The sequence below is a fragment of the Protopterus annectens genome, chromosome 9.part0, assembly GCF_019279795.1.
Source record: "Protopterus annectens isolate FY-2018-M chromosome 9.part0, PAN1.0, whole genome shotgun sequence".
NCBI lineage: Eukaryota > Metazoa > Chordata > Ceratodontiformes > Protopteridae > Protopterus > Protopterus annectens.
The window spans coordinates 752,495,259-752,512,432 of record NC_056743.1 but is presented as its reverse complement, the minus strand read 5'-3'; the positions used below and the strand labels follow the sequence as shown (position 1 = coordinate 752,512,432).

The 17,174-nt window shown below is 37.4% G+C and overlaps 1 protein-coding gene across 1 annotated transcript in view; it reads left to right on the top strand.

Annotated features, from left to right (window-relative positions):
• Window positions 1–7,014: 7,014 nt before the first annotated feature.
• Window positions 7,015–17,174, top strand: part of LOC122811508 (advillin-like) — a 731,661-nt gene continuing 721,501 nt past the window's right edge. The window contains exon 1 of the mRNA XM_044083391.1: window positions 7,015–7,155. The gene's annotated coding sequence lies outside the window, so the exon portion shown is untranslated. The remainder of the gene's footprint in view (window positions 7,156–17,174) is intronic.

Sequence of the window (17,174 nt, the reverse complement as noted above, 5' to 3'; positions counted from 1 at the left end):
AAAAAATTATAAATTCAAAACATGAAATCTAAAACACTCAGTAATATCATTACTGTGCCCACCCTGAGCATGAACTCCTGTAAACAACCCCTTGAACAACTTGGATTCATAGTACTCCCTTTTCATTAAGAACTTGATTAAAACCTTGCGTACATTTTGAATTAATTTAAATAGTACAAACGCAAAATAACATAAAGTCTGAATGCACCTCTAAATGACTCCCTTTTTGTTCCCCATCACTTTTTTTCACAAATATTTGCTCTTGCTAATAAAACTTTGTATGAAGTTGTTTACCTATACTTTGACAATTTCCCACTGAGTGAATTTTTTTTGCAATTTTTTTCATGTTTCTCCACTGTGGCGTGATTATAAAGTTGGTATATATCACCTAAGGGGATGGGGGTGTGGCAGAGTCCTCAATGCTGGTGGTGCAGGGGGACTTGCCTTCCTGTCAAAAAAGTGTTTTTTTTTATACTTTTTATCATTTTTTAGGTTGCACATTCTTAGATATCTTGATGAAACATGACCTGTTACCTCAAAAGAGATGAGCATGGATGTTACATTTTATAATATTTAACATGTGAAAACAGTTCTAATAGAACCTTATAAAAACAAAGATTTACAGTCATAAAGAGATAGTCAGACATGAAATATTAACATCCAAAAATACCAATATCATGCCAACCTTGAATATCAGCCCTACATAGAGTCTTGTGAATCACATATTGACAGAGATCTCTCTCTCTCCATTAATGGGGTATTATAACTTTGAATACATTTTAAATTCAGTTATCAGGTGAAGACAGAAAATGATACATAGTCTCAAGTACCATTTTTCCAATACGATGAGTTTTCTTTACAAGCTTAGCTAGTTTAGTTCTTGAGTAGCTGCTTTTCATAACAGCGAAGCTAAAGTAAAAATAAAAAAAAAAATAAAGAAAGAAATAAAGATATTGGCTTCATTCAGTAGCACTTCCTTCATTACAAGAGATTTGGTCACAATTATTTCGCAGAAGGTCAATGTCTACTTAAATGACCAAATAGCATGTCTCTTCCCTTTGTACATTTCCTAGTGTGTATGTAATAACAGCTTCAACTTCCCTTTCTCAGGCTTGTTTTTCTGCCTTCTTTCCTTCTCCACAATGTCCAAACATTCATTCCTTTTTCCTTCTGCACTGCCACAGATTCCTCTCAGACACAATCCACTGAATATAGTAACTCTTGGCATCTGTCCATCTCCAACTGAGCTGAGGCAAACAAATTGGGTCCCCACTAGAAAATATAACAATGATAAGCTGCATTGTAATCTATGTCACTGATATTCTTATATGGCAGCCAAAACCTGCAACAGTTACTGCATAATAGTGTCTGAGAAATCATAATTCACAAACCCAAGTCTTCTTGTGTGACTTGGTCACAGTCAGGGTCTGTCACCTTCAGAACTCATCAACTTTGTGATTCTACCTCCTCCTTCAATTACCAAGCCAGATTACCTCTGGTTGACTACAAGTCCCATCAGCTACTAATGATGGCAATCTGTAAGACTTTGTCATTATCTGGTAAGCTCTTAGAAAATGTAGTGCATTGCAACATCATATTTTTACAAACAAAATAGTCAAATCCTTTTTCACCCTCTAAAATTTCACTCAAGTGCAAGTTTCATGGCTTTTAATGTAATTGACTTCTGTTGTATATAAACTATTTGATTGCATAATTCACTGGAGTTACTTTTCACATCCACCACTGTTTCCTATATGGGCTTGATGGCATCCTATTGCTTTTACAGGAATTCACTAGAATTAACCCTAAACAACTTGAACTCCGTAGCACAGTGGTTGAGATGTCAATACACAACTTTCATCTGTTGTCTGTGATTACGATTTGCCAGTTTGCTGTCTTTACCAGAATGAGGGCCATCTTCAACAAGGCTCCCCTCACACTCTGTGTGTTTCTCAAAAGATATCTCATCTTCACTTTTATCATATCTGAAGCTGTCATTTTATAGACAAAATGTTTTGTACCTCTACTATCAAAATCCCAATGAAAAGTATATTTTAAATGCTAAAGATGCATTTTTACCCATTAAAGTTAATAGAAAATATGAAGGGAAGAACCAACTTCATGAAGCTCCATGAAATTACAGGTCTGTAAGTACTTGTTGAAACACAGGTCACAGTTAGCAGGAACACCCCCAGTACTTTGCACTGTCCAACAGCTCCAATGTGGTACTAGTTCTGCTTCTGAATTGTAAATCATGTGCATTTACAGAACTGGATAAAACCCAAACAAGCTGACATTTTAACTGGAGTCAGTTGTCACTGTTACTAATGTCCAAGAACAGAAAACGCTCAACACGACCAATAAAAAATAGATAAAATACTTTAATACTGCAGCAAGTAAGTGCTTTCACGTTTCAAGAACGCTTCATCAGACTTGAAGCGTTCTTGAAACGTGAAAGCGCTTACTTGCTGCAGTACTAAAGTATTTTATCTATTTTTTATTGGTCGTGTTGAGCCTCTTCTGTTCTTGGACTATTGGATTTTGTATATCGGTGGAAGGCTCTTTACTCAGTGCTACTTTGTTGGTTAAAATACTGTTACTAATGTAGTAAAGCCTTCACCAAGAGCTGCAATAAACAGCAATCACGGTTTGCTGTGGGTATCATCACCTTACTGAATAACTTTCATTTACCCTCAGAGTTACCACAGAAGAGTAACAAAACAAAATAAAATGGAAAGCATAAACAGTCTAGCACAATATCTTATCAAACTCCACATGATTTTCTGAGGTGATATTAGGAAGGGGCGCCATTTTAGCATTTGAAAATGAGAGTAAGATAACGAACAGTGCTAGAATTTAGTGTTTCAGATTTTTGGAAGATGCTTTATAATGTGTTAGAAGCTAGAGAAACATAGTTTTATCATCTCCAATTTTAAAATGAAATGTTCCAAAAACCTATGTCTAAATAATTTCCAAGACAATGTCCCCACTGTTCTCTACTACCACAAGGGGTCCAGTTATACTTGATGATAAGATAACTGCTTCAACTTAGCATTAGCTTTTTTCTTACTCTGACAGTGCCTTTGAGGAAAAAAAAAGAAAAACAAACAACTGTGTACTTGAATGAACTGGCAAACTATTCTCTGTCTCATATCACTTACTTAGAGGCGATATCTGCTTGACTTACAAAGCCATGTCTGACCCAGCTCTGTTAGAAATGCTACATCTAAAGAAATCCCAATCCCTCCACACTACACGCTCCAGAGACCTCAGCCTTATTACCACAATCAAAAGAACGTACTGGGGGGACAGGTGACTCACCCAGAGACTGCCCATGCTCTGGAATAGACTTCCCATACATATCAAGCAGAGCTCCTCGCTGTCCCTCTTCAAGAGAAGTCTTGATGAGTGGATGGGTAATAGAATGTTCACCCCAGGGATCACTCCAGTGGCTCTACTTGATAGAGGCACTGGGAACTAACATCAGGCGGCAAATTGCCAGGGCACTTCTATGGGCTAGGGTTGTAAAGGCTCTAGGGCCATTAACCTTGTACACACCTATGAACTAAAATAATAAAAGTAATATAAGTTATATTCAAATGGACAAAAAAAGCACAAATGTGTTAGCATTTTGAGGAGTTTGGTATGAAACAGTAAACTTTAGACTTCTTCAGAACACTGAGCTAAAATGAGACACATACATGCATAGGAACAGTGAAAGTAAAAAAAAAAAAAATCCCAACTGCAGTTACATTCTTGAGTTAAATTACTCATCCTAAACATAATGATTGTACGATAAACCTCCTATAATACTATATAAATTTAATTAAGAACTGACAATCTGAAAACATTTCACTTTTTATAGAACTCATTACAGTGATACAATAAATTAAAAAAATGGTGCTATATAATACTATTTAAACTGCTTTTAAAATGACCAGTGCCACACTGTAATAAGTTATGCTTATGTTAAAGGTCTCAACTTAAGAATATTTCTAATACTCAAATGGGCATTCAGACCTGAGTTGCGACCTATGTTAAATTTTGTCACATTAATTCTCTCTAACGTCATCCAACTCACTACCACAAGCCCCAAACTTTACTTTCTCCAATATAAAGTGATCTTCCTATAGTTACTACATATACTAGAACACTTTTATGATGCATTTGATGTATTCTTATTATCGGTGCTATAACTGTGCTCATATATCCTCTATTGCAGCTTCAGCTTCTGTGTCATCTTACCAGCATAGAAGCTGCAACATGAGGAATAAAATGCAAGATAAATTACGTTTTCTGAGCTGCAATAATTTCTTTCTGCTGATTGACGAGTAGTGCTATGCACATTTAAAATTAGCAGTAGGGCTTATAAATAAAATGTAACCACCTATAAAAATCACAGTCTGATAACTCTCATCTCTTTCCTGTCCGTTGCTATTCTACATTCCTCTTCAAAGATGGGTTTGCATTGTTTACTGTTTTGTTAATAAACCTGGTTGTGTTTCCCAAGTTTTTTGTAAACATCTTTACCAAATCACAATTTACATATTTATGTAGGTACACAAATTAAAAAGAAAACAAACCATAGTGAAATTTTCATTATTTTATGCAGTATACCTATATGTTTTCATTTTAGCAGTTATCGTTCACTCTAACATTACATAACATGCTCATTTCCTGTCTTCCCTTAAACCTCACTCCTCCTGAACATTATTCTGCATGCATTTTTCCCACAAATCCTATTTATTTCTTTGTAATTTTCTACTCCCCATTTCTAGAGGTCATGGCTCCAGTTCTATTGTCTGTTTCAAGGGTCTCTATTCTATCATCAAAAGAACAGATCATCAAATGGCATTTTGTTGAACATGCCATTCATCGAACTGTTCTTACTGAGATCACATTATGGTAGGGATCGGGAAATTTGCCCTTTCCCCACTACAATGCGATCTTGGAGTTGGTATATATAATTAGCGGAGGGTATGGAGTTCAATGAGCTGATGGTTCGATGATATAATATAGACTCCTCTTTTACAGTATTCAGTAGCTCATTTACTGTTGGTTTACATTTAAATTTCCATTTTCTAATAATTGCTTTTTTGACAGCCAATGCCATTAGGCAATTAAGATCCTGTGCACCAGCTTAAAAATGAATTTGTTTGGTAACAAACATTTGCTCCCCCAAAATGTCTCCAAAGTTTTGTATAACCTCTGGATATCCAGCCAAAACTTTTCAATTTGCAAGTATCACTTTTCTATTCTTATTCAAATCAATACTATAAATGACTGGCAGTTTGAGTTGAAAAGTTTAGCTGCAGACAGCTGTTTCACAACTGACACCTGTTTGATATAACATTTATTTTCACGTCTTTAAAGTGAGTTGTCTCATTTTCCTTGACAAACGTAAATAATATACCCTTATTTGTGAAGATAATCTCATGATCATATACCAAATCAGATATTACAGTGTTTGATGCAAACAGTGTGCTATTTTTGCAATTAATTTCATTGGTAAGCACTGCACCTTGAACATTTTCTTGAAGCTGAAAACTCCTGACATGACATCATGAAAGACTGTACCCACAATGCCTCACTACCTAAATTAATGTTTAAGCGTCTCTTTTTTATGCTGTGTGATCAGCTGGGGTGTCCTATAACATAGTAATACAATTTGGCAGCTATTTCTCACAGGTGGAACAGCCATATTTGGAAATTAACACATTTGAATCTGTATTAGAGAAACCATAGGTAAATAAGAAACTACTCAACTACTCCTCTAAATAAGTATGGTGGTTCTGATTACTCAGAATGCTTTGCTGGTCTGTGTAAATTGTTGCTAATTCCTAACTTGGCATCATTTTATGGGTGTGGTCATTTAGAGAAATGTAGTCAACAGTGAAAATAAGCTTCAAGGAACATGTTATAACCTTTGTTTTGGTTTTAAACCACTTGCAGCTTTAACATTAGGAGTTTGGCAACTGATGAAATTAACTGTAAAACACAGATGTATGAGAAGTGTAATAATACATTTTAAAAATCACTGTAGTAAAAGATACACTGGATTAGCTCTTTACAAATCACTTCTTCATTTTCTTTTGCCTAACTGAATGTCCCAAAGATACATTTCCTCAAACATGGATGGTCGCTTTCACCTACATTCCAACCTCCATCCAAGTTGAATGCATTTCACTGAGCGTATGATTGAACTGGTGCTCACAAGTTACAGTAAGCACTGGGTTTACATCATTTTGGAGACCTAGTCCACTGATCCAGTGGCTGACCTATTACAGGGGGAAACTAGAGAATCTGGCCCATCAGGTCTGATCACTGAGTGGATTTTAAAACTGTGGATCATGACATTGTCACTACATATGTTGCTTAAATTTCTTGTAGTATAATAGCTGCATATCATGTAGCAAAAATTTTCGCCTCCCCAAGAAAACTAAATTAATGGTCTCTAAAGCCCTAAGTCAGTAGCTTGTTTCATATCTATTTATTTATATTTATCATGTAATGTATCATAACATATTGCAATACAAATCAGGCAGCTTTTCTTCCCAGGCCTCCTCTGAAAATCGTCTTTGGCTCAGTCAGACTATTCTGGTTAACAAACGTCAATAATTACTTAATTAGTTAATGCTGACAATTATTTATATGATAAGGATTTCAAGGATGTAACGTGCTTTGAATGGAGTGTAGTTTATGTCCTGCGAGATATTAAGTCATGATTAAGTACACGTATCTCGAATGATCAGGTCCAGTGTCATCATTTCTGAGAGAGGCATTTTAGGAGTATGGAAGGGAAGACTTAACAAATTCAAAAAAAAAAAAATACGTGGTAAAGTTAGACTGAAATATTGTGGCTATCTTGAGTAGGGAGGCTCCTTCTTTATTCTTCTTTCGTTTTTTTTTTTAACCTGAGTCACCAGGTATGCATTTTACTAACAAGAGGTGTGACTAAACAAATCTAAACTGGGTGTGATCTGTAGGTAGGAGGGACAGTGAAGCATTCAGTTACAGCTCACATCAGCAGTACTGTATTAGGAGGTCCAAAGAAAACAAGGTGCAGGCAGGCAGCAAAGGGCTTCCAAGCACACTTCGTTTGGGTTTAAAAGTACTGCAAAGAAGCACCAACTATTTCTACCATCTTACAAAAAGGTAGGCATTTTACAATGTCATTTCATTTCAGTTAAACTTTGTTCTTACATTGCTTGTTCCAGCTATTTTAAACAGGTTATACAGCTTGTCAGAAAGCAGGGCTTTTATTTCTATGGAAAATGTGCTTGATAATGGTAAAGATTTCCTGCTTAACTAAGCTGAAAGCAAGCCTGCATCATCTTCTTCTAAAAAGCTACTGCATACCTGAATTGTAAAATAGAATTCAAAATGCAGTAAACAGCTGAACTTTTCTGTTCAGTCAGATAACTTCATCTGTCACTCAAAAGCGAATGAAAACGAAAGTTATGCATCAGCCTCAAATTGCTGCTTACAATGTGTTGCGTTCACCACACAAATGCAGGACTCAGGTTACCTAGTCGAATGTTTTATGTATTTTTTTTTTCTGCTTTTACTTTCTGTCATGGGTAGCGTCCATTTCTTCTCCCAAAGTATCGCAATCCATGACCAAGTAGTACAGGACGTAGACCAACAGTTGTCAGAAATGTTGCCTAAAAGGAGCTCCTATTTTTGGTTTGAATGTTGCACATCTCTCTCTCTGTCTCTCTCCACTTCACATCATGTAAAAGGCATGCAGTGAAATTCATGGAAAAGCATTTCATGTTTTCTGGAGCCATTGTAAACTGATCAAGGGTTCTTGATAATCATACACCTCTTTGTTCTATTGTGTTTGTCCAGATTTCACAATCCTCCATGGTAATACCATGCACTATATAAAAAGGGAAGTAGTGTTACCATTCTAATTGGTACAAAGTTGAGAGTTTATGCACACATAACAAGCACTGTCGCTGACATTCTGAGTGCATCGTTATTGCTGTGCTATGCTACTTTCCTACTTTTAAGCTATAACGGGTCAGTGTATTACAAAGAAGCCTGTATTTAGCAGTAGTTCACTGTCCTGCTGTGGTTACAAAAATAGTCCACATGGCCGAAAGTCATGCACTCACCTGAAGCTTAAATGGAAGCATTACTATTACTGTTTTATTTTTCTCTACTTCCTTCCGTTCCCTCCTTTAACAGAATTTGTTGTCCTTTCAGGCATGAATGAGAACAAACACACCTGGATAATGTCTGCTGGTACATACCATTCTGCTTTAAAATAGTGCAGGTGAAATACGTCTGGGTTACGTTTATACTTTGAAGGGATACCTTGTGCCATTAGTGGCTGTCGTGTGTAACTTGTTTAATTAGTCATTTATAGAGGCTGTAAATTAACCTATCTAGAGGGTTAGGTGGGTATGATGTTTCTAAATTCTGTGGTGAAAGGTTAATTTAACAATTTAGCTTGGCAATTGTTGCATATAAAAATATTGCACCATCCTTTCCAAGCACACTTATGAGCAAGTGCTGACAGTTAATTGAGCTTCTGTCTTCCTTTGGGAGAACCCTTTATATGTATTCACCACCCACCTCCCCAAGTTACCTGTAACCCATGGGAATCCTTCTACACAAACAGAACACAGCCTCCCACCCCCACCCGAGCTCTGACGTGTAGTAATAACATTCCCTGTACTAGAGCCAGGACTTGTTACCAAGAAACTGAGCATGGGTGTGGCTTCCTTCAGCAGCCTTTAATGTTGAAGTAATCTATGTGACTTTCAGCAGCACACAAGCTGTACTTTACACAGAATAAGATTCGAGTTAAACAGGCATATCTACTTTTGTTTAGCATGTCATCAGATAACCTTAAATGGAAAAAATCATCTGCAGAAAGCCATCCACCCCAGACAGTAAAACAATGACAAATCCAGTTAATGCTAGCAGCTTTTTTTACAGCAAGATATGATGGGTGTGTAAGTGCATCATTAATTCTTCAGACTTCACCTTATCTATGCAATTTAGCAGAAAGTATGTAGTCCAGCAGTTCCAACACTTCTGCCATGCCCCTCAGAAAAGCTCAGGTGTGGCAGATGTGGACTTCCAGCCACCAGCATAGTTTAGCTGTGGATGATGTGACCCCCAACATGGTTCAGCTGTGGCAGATGTGTGCCCCAGTCACCAGTATAGTTCAGCTGTGGAAGATGTGTCATCCCAACATAGCTCAACAGTGGTAGATCTGTACCCCCCTAATATAGCTCAGCTGTGGCAGATGTGGACCCCCAATATATCTCGGATGTGGCAAATTTGTACCCCCAGACAGCAGCATAGTTCAGCTGTGGAAGATGTCTCCTCCCAACATAACTTACTTGCAGACGTGGACCCCCAGCCACCAGCATAGTTCAGCTGTGCAGGTGTGGCCCCACAGCATAGCTCAGCTGTAGCAGATGTGGACCCCCAATATTGCTCAGATGTGGCAGATTTGTACCCTCAGACACCAACATAGTTCACCTGTGGAAGATGTGTCCTCCCAATATAACTTAGTTGTGGCAGACATGGACCCCCAGCCACCAGCATAGTTCAGCTGTGCATGTGTGGCCCCACAGCATGGCTCAGCTGTCGCAGATGTGGACCCCCCAGCATAGCTCAGCTCTGGCAGATGTAGACCCCCAGTCACCAGTGTAGGTCAGCTGCACAGGCGTGTATCACAGTTAGCTGTATTTTCATTGCCCTTGAGTATACAAAGAAGATCATTTAAACTTCCAAACAATTTCCTTGATTGTTTTTAAAGCTTTGAAAACATAATAACAGCACTAAATGTATGAAGAGATCTTGAAAGGATACATTTTCAAAGTACATTCATTAGTCTGAACATGGTAAGCTGTATGCCCCTTTTTTTCTGTAGCAGTCTGATAGAATAGTTTAGTGGATTATGTTTGCATGTGACTTACAAGCTACTCTGTATCTGCCAAATAATTTAAGCACTTTAGCCTTAACTTTTAGACTGGGAATCAGAGCAAGCCAATTAAGTATCATAAAGTTCACAAGTCACTGCTGAAAGAGACATTGGTACCTATAAAACTTTGCTTAGTGAAAAAAGTATTAGGTCACAGTGACATCTGTGGACACTGAATGTGTTAAACTGAAAATATCCAATTTACTTCTGAAGAGTTAAGTAAGTCCCTCCATGTGTGAATAAGAGAGGTGCAGCCCCAGTTACTAGACCATTGAAGGGAGGTATACCACCCCCCAGCCTTTCCTAGTGTGACTTTGTGAGTAATGTATTGAGAGACTTGAATGACCTCTGCTTATCCCTGCCTGACTGTACTATACCATTCCCTGAGTACTCAGACTTAGTTAGGAAAAAACTTAACAACCAGGCATTAAACCCCTACTTTCTCAGTCTGTGCATTTTCATGTACTTACCTTGGCTGTACATTTTCATGTACTTACCTTGGCTGTACATTTTCATGTACTTACCTAGGCTGTACATTTTCATGTACTTACCTTGGCTGTACATTTCATCTGAGTGTCTACCATGAGGAAACCTCACTGTCAGCTTCCCATTCAGTATACTGGCAATGGCATCATCTGCCCATGCCCTGTATCTAAAGTAGAACATAAAAAAAATAAATTAATGTCTGATTGGAATGACAAGTGTAATCTACAGGCTAAAAACCTTATCCATGAAACTTTGCTATCGGTTTTGTATATTCTATGTGCACAGCTTCTTTATATCAACTGGGAAGCCTCCCATCTCTTAACCTTGAATTATATCTTAGTTTTCTACCTTCCCACTTACTAAAAAATTGTACTTTATTCAGATGCTTTTGCTGTATTTGTGCTTAGTCCAACTTTATTTAGCTTTTTGCTGCACATTCTTAAAGTGTTCAGTTGCATTTAATCTGCTGCATTTATTACTGCTTGTTAGTAGCTTGATTATGTTGTAACTGTTATTCTAAGCATCTTAGATCTGATTTAAGCACCTGGGCTCCAAACTACTTATCTTATATTAGGAAGGATTGTGGTCTATACTCTTGTGGCAGGAGAGGTAGCTTATGCCCTTCTGAGTTTGAGATTGCTGATCAAAGGCTTATTGTATCCCTTATTCTAAAAGAGTCTTTGTTCTGGTCTAAATACTTGGGCACCAAACCAGTTATTTTACATTAGGAAGTTCTGTGGTCTACACTCTTGTGTCAGGAGAGGAGACCATATGTCATTCTGAAATGGGAATTGCTGGTGTAAGTCTTATTGTATCTTTATTTGATAGGTTAGAGGGCTAGTTTGTTTAAAATTTGAATCTCTTTGTCTGAGTTGTTTGGCGACGTTTGGTGATCACGCTACTTGAGAAGAAGTGTTGCTGGTTTCTGTTAAACTCTACAAAAGCTAAGACTTACTTGCATTAGCATATCCAATTTTTGCTGCATTAATTGAGTGTTTCTATGTTGAATACCTGCACTTTTTTATAGTCTTTAGTTAGAACTGCCTCGGTTCTACTTTAGTGAGAATAGACGGTACCCGAGTCATTTTCTGGCCCAGGATTGTATAAAGGAAAGAAAAGTGTGTGTTTTTAATTGGCTACGGGGCCTTGTTTGTGTTTTTTTTTTTTTATTGAAACTTCTCTGCTATTTAAGTATTGCAGTTGCACAACAGTTGGGTTCATATTCAACAAGTGGACTTTGACTTATATTACCATAGTCACTATTTCGGCACTTGTTTTTTGCATTGTTTGTGACACAGCTGCATTACTTGAGTGTTTTTGTGTTGAATGTCTGTAGTTTTTGACTTTTTTTACCGTCTTTATTTAGAAATGCTGCTGTCTGCATAGGGGCACCAAGCAGTGATCTGCACAGATGATGATGTCTCACATGTAATTCCCTTGTGATCTGTGTAGACCCGATTTCTTGCAATGTACCCATATTGCCTCGATACATTTTTTTTAACTACTAGAGTGTCTAGTTTTCACATAGCTGGGCATAGTTTATCAAGTTCCATGTGTTATTGACCTTGTCAATATTTAAATTTCCTCCCTAGTAAATGAGTACCCGATGATATGCACTTCCCAACTCTATCTGTATGGCCAGTTTGGTTGAGATGGGTATTCCGAGGCATTGCAGCAATTGCCTCATTTACACAGACAATACACAGTTTCTCAATAAAACAGATAAAATATGTGAGAGGTTTAAATATCCTTGAAAAATGGAGGCAAAACTCTCTCATACAACCAAAACCAATTCTATATTGGTTGTCAGTGACACTTGTACCATGCCTACTGCACAGACCCTACACATAAAACTATTAATGCTGAGGCACTTACAGGTAACCTTCCTAAAACATTAGGACTTAAGCACATCAAAATCAAAAAAGGGTCCTCAGCCATCGCGTAAACAATCCATTAAAACACCACCTACAGCTGCACATAATAATACTGTATCCAGTGCTTCTACTTCTAAGCCTTTAAGGCAAACCAGTGGACAGCTGAATTTCCTGGTTATTGGTGATACTGTAATGAGACACACCAATGTCTCCCTCATCAGACTAAGTAATGAGAGAGTCACGGTTAGCTGTCTCCATATGGCTAGGATCCATCAAGTCACACAGGCACTCAGGTCATAACTCTGTCATAGTGGATGTGATTGTTAATGACCCTTGAATGTATGAAGTGAGACATGATCAAGCTCACTGATTATGTGTCTCAGGCAGGTATGCCCCTAGCACTGAGCAGCATACCACCTTCTCTAAGGATGATGTCATGTTACCAATGGAAAATGATAGATTTTAGCAATTGGCTTAGCTTTTGGTGTCAGTGTAAGGGGTACAATATTTGATGGCCTGGGAGGACATGGTTGCCAGACCACTCTGCTTTGCCAGGGTGGTCTATACTTATCCGCTCTAGGCTTTCAGATATTGTCAAAGATCTTTCCACCACAAACGTGCTTTTTTAGGCAATGCCAAACTGATAAACCTTCCAAGTTAAATGCACCTGTGAAGGAATATCTGATGCTGGTACTGATCAATGCTAGAAGTCTTAACAAGAAACTCTACTCCCTGCAAGCCTTCATCTCTCTAGAGAGTGTAGACATCTGCGTAGTAATGGAGACATTGTTTAAAGTCATGGAGACTGCAAGGTTATAATACCTCTCACACATTTATACTGACTACTGCACAGGAAGGAAATAAAGGTAGAGGTGTCACAGTCTATATTAAAAACAACCTCACATCCAGACTAGTTAAAGTGTATGACCCACTGGAACTCATACATGTGCAACTCACCATATACAAGGTCTCGTGCCATATCATTGCAACCTTTGTCCCCCTCCATATCCCAGGAAACTCGTACTACCTATCTCAATGTACTAGAGTCCCCTCACCATTCAACCCAATGTGATCTTCATGGGGGATCTCAATTACCATTCTAGAGACTGAAAATCCTACACCACTTCTAATGCAGAAGCCCAGTGATTCCTAAGCTTTGTTAATACCAACATGATGGAACAGTTGGTCCATCCTCCTACCAGGAGTACAAACATCATTTATTTTGTACTCGTGAACATGGGGAATGATGTTCCTTACTCAATGTAATATTCCCACTCATCAGATCTGATCATAAGGCAGTATTGCTTGAAATAAAAAATTAAATCTGAGGACCCTGTAAAACCAAAAATCTTTAGGAGCTATTCCAAGGCTAACCTCTCTCTATTAAGCAACAGCTTGGCCCTATTCCAAGCACCACTAAACCCAGTAAACAACATAGAATACACTGAGCTATTTTCAAAATCTCGGTGTATATATATATATATATATATATATATATATATATATATATATATATTGATAGCTGTATAGAGCAAACTGGGCCCAATCATATTAAGAATAAGACTCAAATGACTAGACACCCTGGTGGAATCACACTATCAATTCATTATACAACAAAGGAAAAAAATCTTGGCTAAGTGCAGGAGGAACAAAAGCTATACACACTAAAATCCCCCTGACCAATCTAAACAGGCAGCTAAGAGGGTTAATTAATACTTTAAAGGCTGCATTTGAAGTAAAAGTAGCTTCACAGGCAAATGACAACCACAAATAATTGTATACCTAGGTCCGTAACCTCAAGCAAAATGCACAACAATGTGTAGCACTAGTAAATGTCATCACCCACATTAAACTAGAGACCATTGCCAATCTTTTGGCTGATAGATTCAGCTCAAGTTTCTCCCCCCACTCCCCCTTGATAGTCCAAAGGAAATGCCACATAACACAACCCCCACAACCATTACTAGGGAATAGGTCATCAATGCACTTTCCAAGGCCCAGAACACTGCATCGATGGACCCTTATAACATTCCAGGATGCTCACTAAATAACATGAGACATGATCTCTCTGTTTCACTTTACTTATGAATCTCCTGCATATTTATAAGTCAAACAGTACCTGAAGTAAAGGTCTAGGGACCTGAATTTTGTCTGTAACTTAAATAGAACATTCCAGAGAAATAAATGTGTCCCAGAGACTGCTCCTCCTATGAAGCAGGTTTCCCATCAATGTCAAGATGAGTTTGTCAGTTACCCAGTTTGAGCACATCCTAGACCAGCTGATTGGAAATAGGAAATTTGCATCAGGCCTTATGTACATGGGTAACATAAATGCCTAGTCTTCAGTATCCTATTTGGATACATGATGGGAAATAAGAAATTTGCATCAGGCCTTATGTACAGGATTAACTTATAAATGCCTGGCCTTCAATGTCCTATTTGGATACATGATGTCATTATCCTATCGGGAAAGCTTGGTTAGGCTTAGAAAGGCCCCACCACGGCACTAGTAACAGTCTATGAATCTGTATAGATATATCTATATAGGTGTAATGTACTATGTTTTTCATTGCTTTCCTGTTTTGTACTTTGCAAATGTGTACTAGCTAGAAAATGTCACATGTAAGGCATACAGACTTTTAAAAAATTATATTTATGATATGTGGAAATCAAATATTCTATTTATGCAACAAGATCCTTTTTTGTTTGACTCTTAGTCTTTTAAAAAATAAGTATAAAATATGTGATTTTTCTTTTTTGCTTTCTTTCCAAATTAAAAATGTAAGATATCTAGGTAAACAAAATGTATCCCTTTTGAGCTAATCTGGAGAATAACAACTTCTGCAGTTAAAATGTCCTGAGATCTGATTTTTTTTCTTGAAGTTATTCATATTTAGTGTTACAGAAACAGAGGACCAGTACTAAGTTAAGCACAGCAGGCAGAATTAAACATTGTTTGCTGGGTATTTTTATTTTTTAACTATTGGCTTGCTCAGGCTGGGGAATCTAGTGTGCAGCACAAAACTGTCATCATCTTATGCTTTAGGCTTGGAGAACATGCTTCACGAAGAGTAGTGAAGCCATGAGACAAAGATGAATTCCTTAATTCTACAGGACAGTGTGTTCCTCAGAGGTATAGCTAGGAGAGGCAAAGGTGACAGCCTGCTTGGGCAGAAAGTGTTAGAGGTCAGGATCGGCAGGTGCTGGCTGGTCACATGTGCAGAACCAGCATTCATTTCCATGCTAGCATTTCTGAACGATGGTACAGAAGTAAAGGTTGATACTCTTTTGCAGTCAGGACTAAAGTGCTTTATTGTTTACAAATGTAGCAATTAGTTTGCTAGAGTTTTTAAAAGTAGAAATTTTTTTTTTAATGGACATGGCTTGTTCCTTAGATGAGGACTGCCAGATTAGAGAGAGAAGTTTTTTTTTTTTTTTTTTTTGCTCTTCAGCTTTGTGCTGAGTGGTGCCAGATCAGAGAATGGTACCAGGTACTGGATGAGACACCTATGGCTCTGAGTTTCCTGTCTCACACAAATCAGACTCCGTTTAATCAAGCTGTCCATTTTTACTATGTATTTTCTGTGGATTACCTTAATTGCTTATTATTTCACTGAATGGGGCTTTTGGTAGTTTGCAATGTTTTTATGAATGCGGTATCTTGCAAATTGATTTTTACTGTACCTTCTGGGGTAAATTTGTCTTTATTATTATTTTCATTTGTAATATAAGTTCATGCATTCAGTGAGGGTTATGCTGGCATTTCTTACTTTCATAGTTTTGACATTTTTAATTAGTCTATTCCTGTTTTACACAGCTCAAGTCAACATTCTGAGGAAGTGGTCCAGTTTCAATACTAAAATGTTTAAATAACAGGATAATGGAAATCTGGTTGAAGGCTTTATTAAACAAAAAAGTCAAGATTTAAATTTTATATACATTATACTAGGGCACATCCAAATCAACTTAGAATGAATATTTAAAAAGTCATTGAATTACAGTGTCAAGTCTCACATGGGAAGAAGAATTCAAACAAAAAGTGAAAGAAACAAGAGAGGGAATACTAAGCCCACAAAGAGAACGAAACTAAGAAAGAATGGATAAATACAAACCCATTATGTGGGGAGAGGAAGTCCACGGAAGAAAATAAATTCAGAATTGAAGAATGTAGGAGTGTACAAAAGAACAGGACTTCAGGAATAGAAATTTGCTTTAGTGTATACAGTTATGCTACAAGTATATTGCAAGAAGCAACAGGAGAATTCTGAAATGTCAGTCTGTGACAGAAGGGGTGGTGGGGGGAATGTGTTACAAGCAACACACACACACACACACACACACACACACACACACACACACACACACACACACACACACACACACACACACACACACACAAGCATAAATGAACCTATGCCTCTAACTTTTGCACAAGATGCAACAATATAGTTAACAGTCTGTATTACTGAGATTCACAAAACAGTATCCAGGCAATCCAACAATAAACCAACAATCGATCAACAAACAGCTCCCCTGGACAAAACACCACGATCCACAATGTCCAAATCCTTTATTGAATGAAGTACAAAAACTGTAGGTTAAGCGCTTTCATCTACACAACGTAGATTTCTTCAGAACAACTAATACATTCAATGCTTCACTTTTAATACTTTCAAAAAGACCGCCAAAAGTAATTACCTAACCAATCAAACATTCAATAAAATTTTAAAACACAGAACAACATTCTCCTTTTTGTCATATAAACAAAATGATGAGTGTGTAGTTGAGTAAAATACGTTAAATTAATACTAAAATAAATCCAAACCATGATAAAATTCTCTATGATATGAAATATAAATGTATTACTG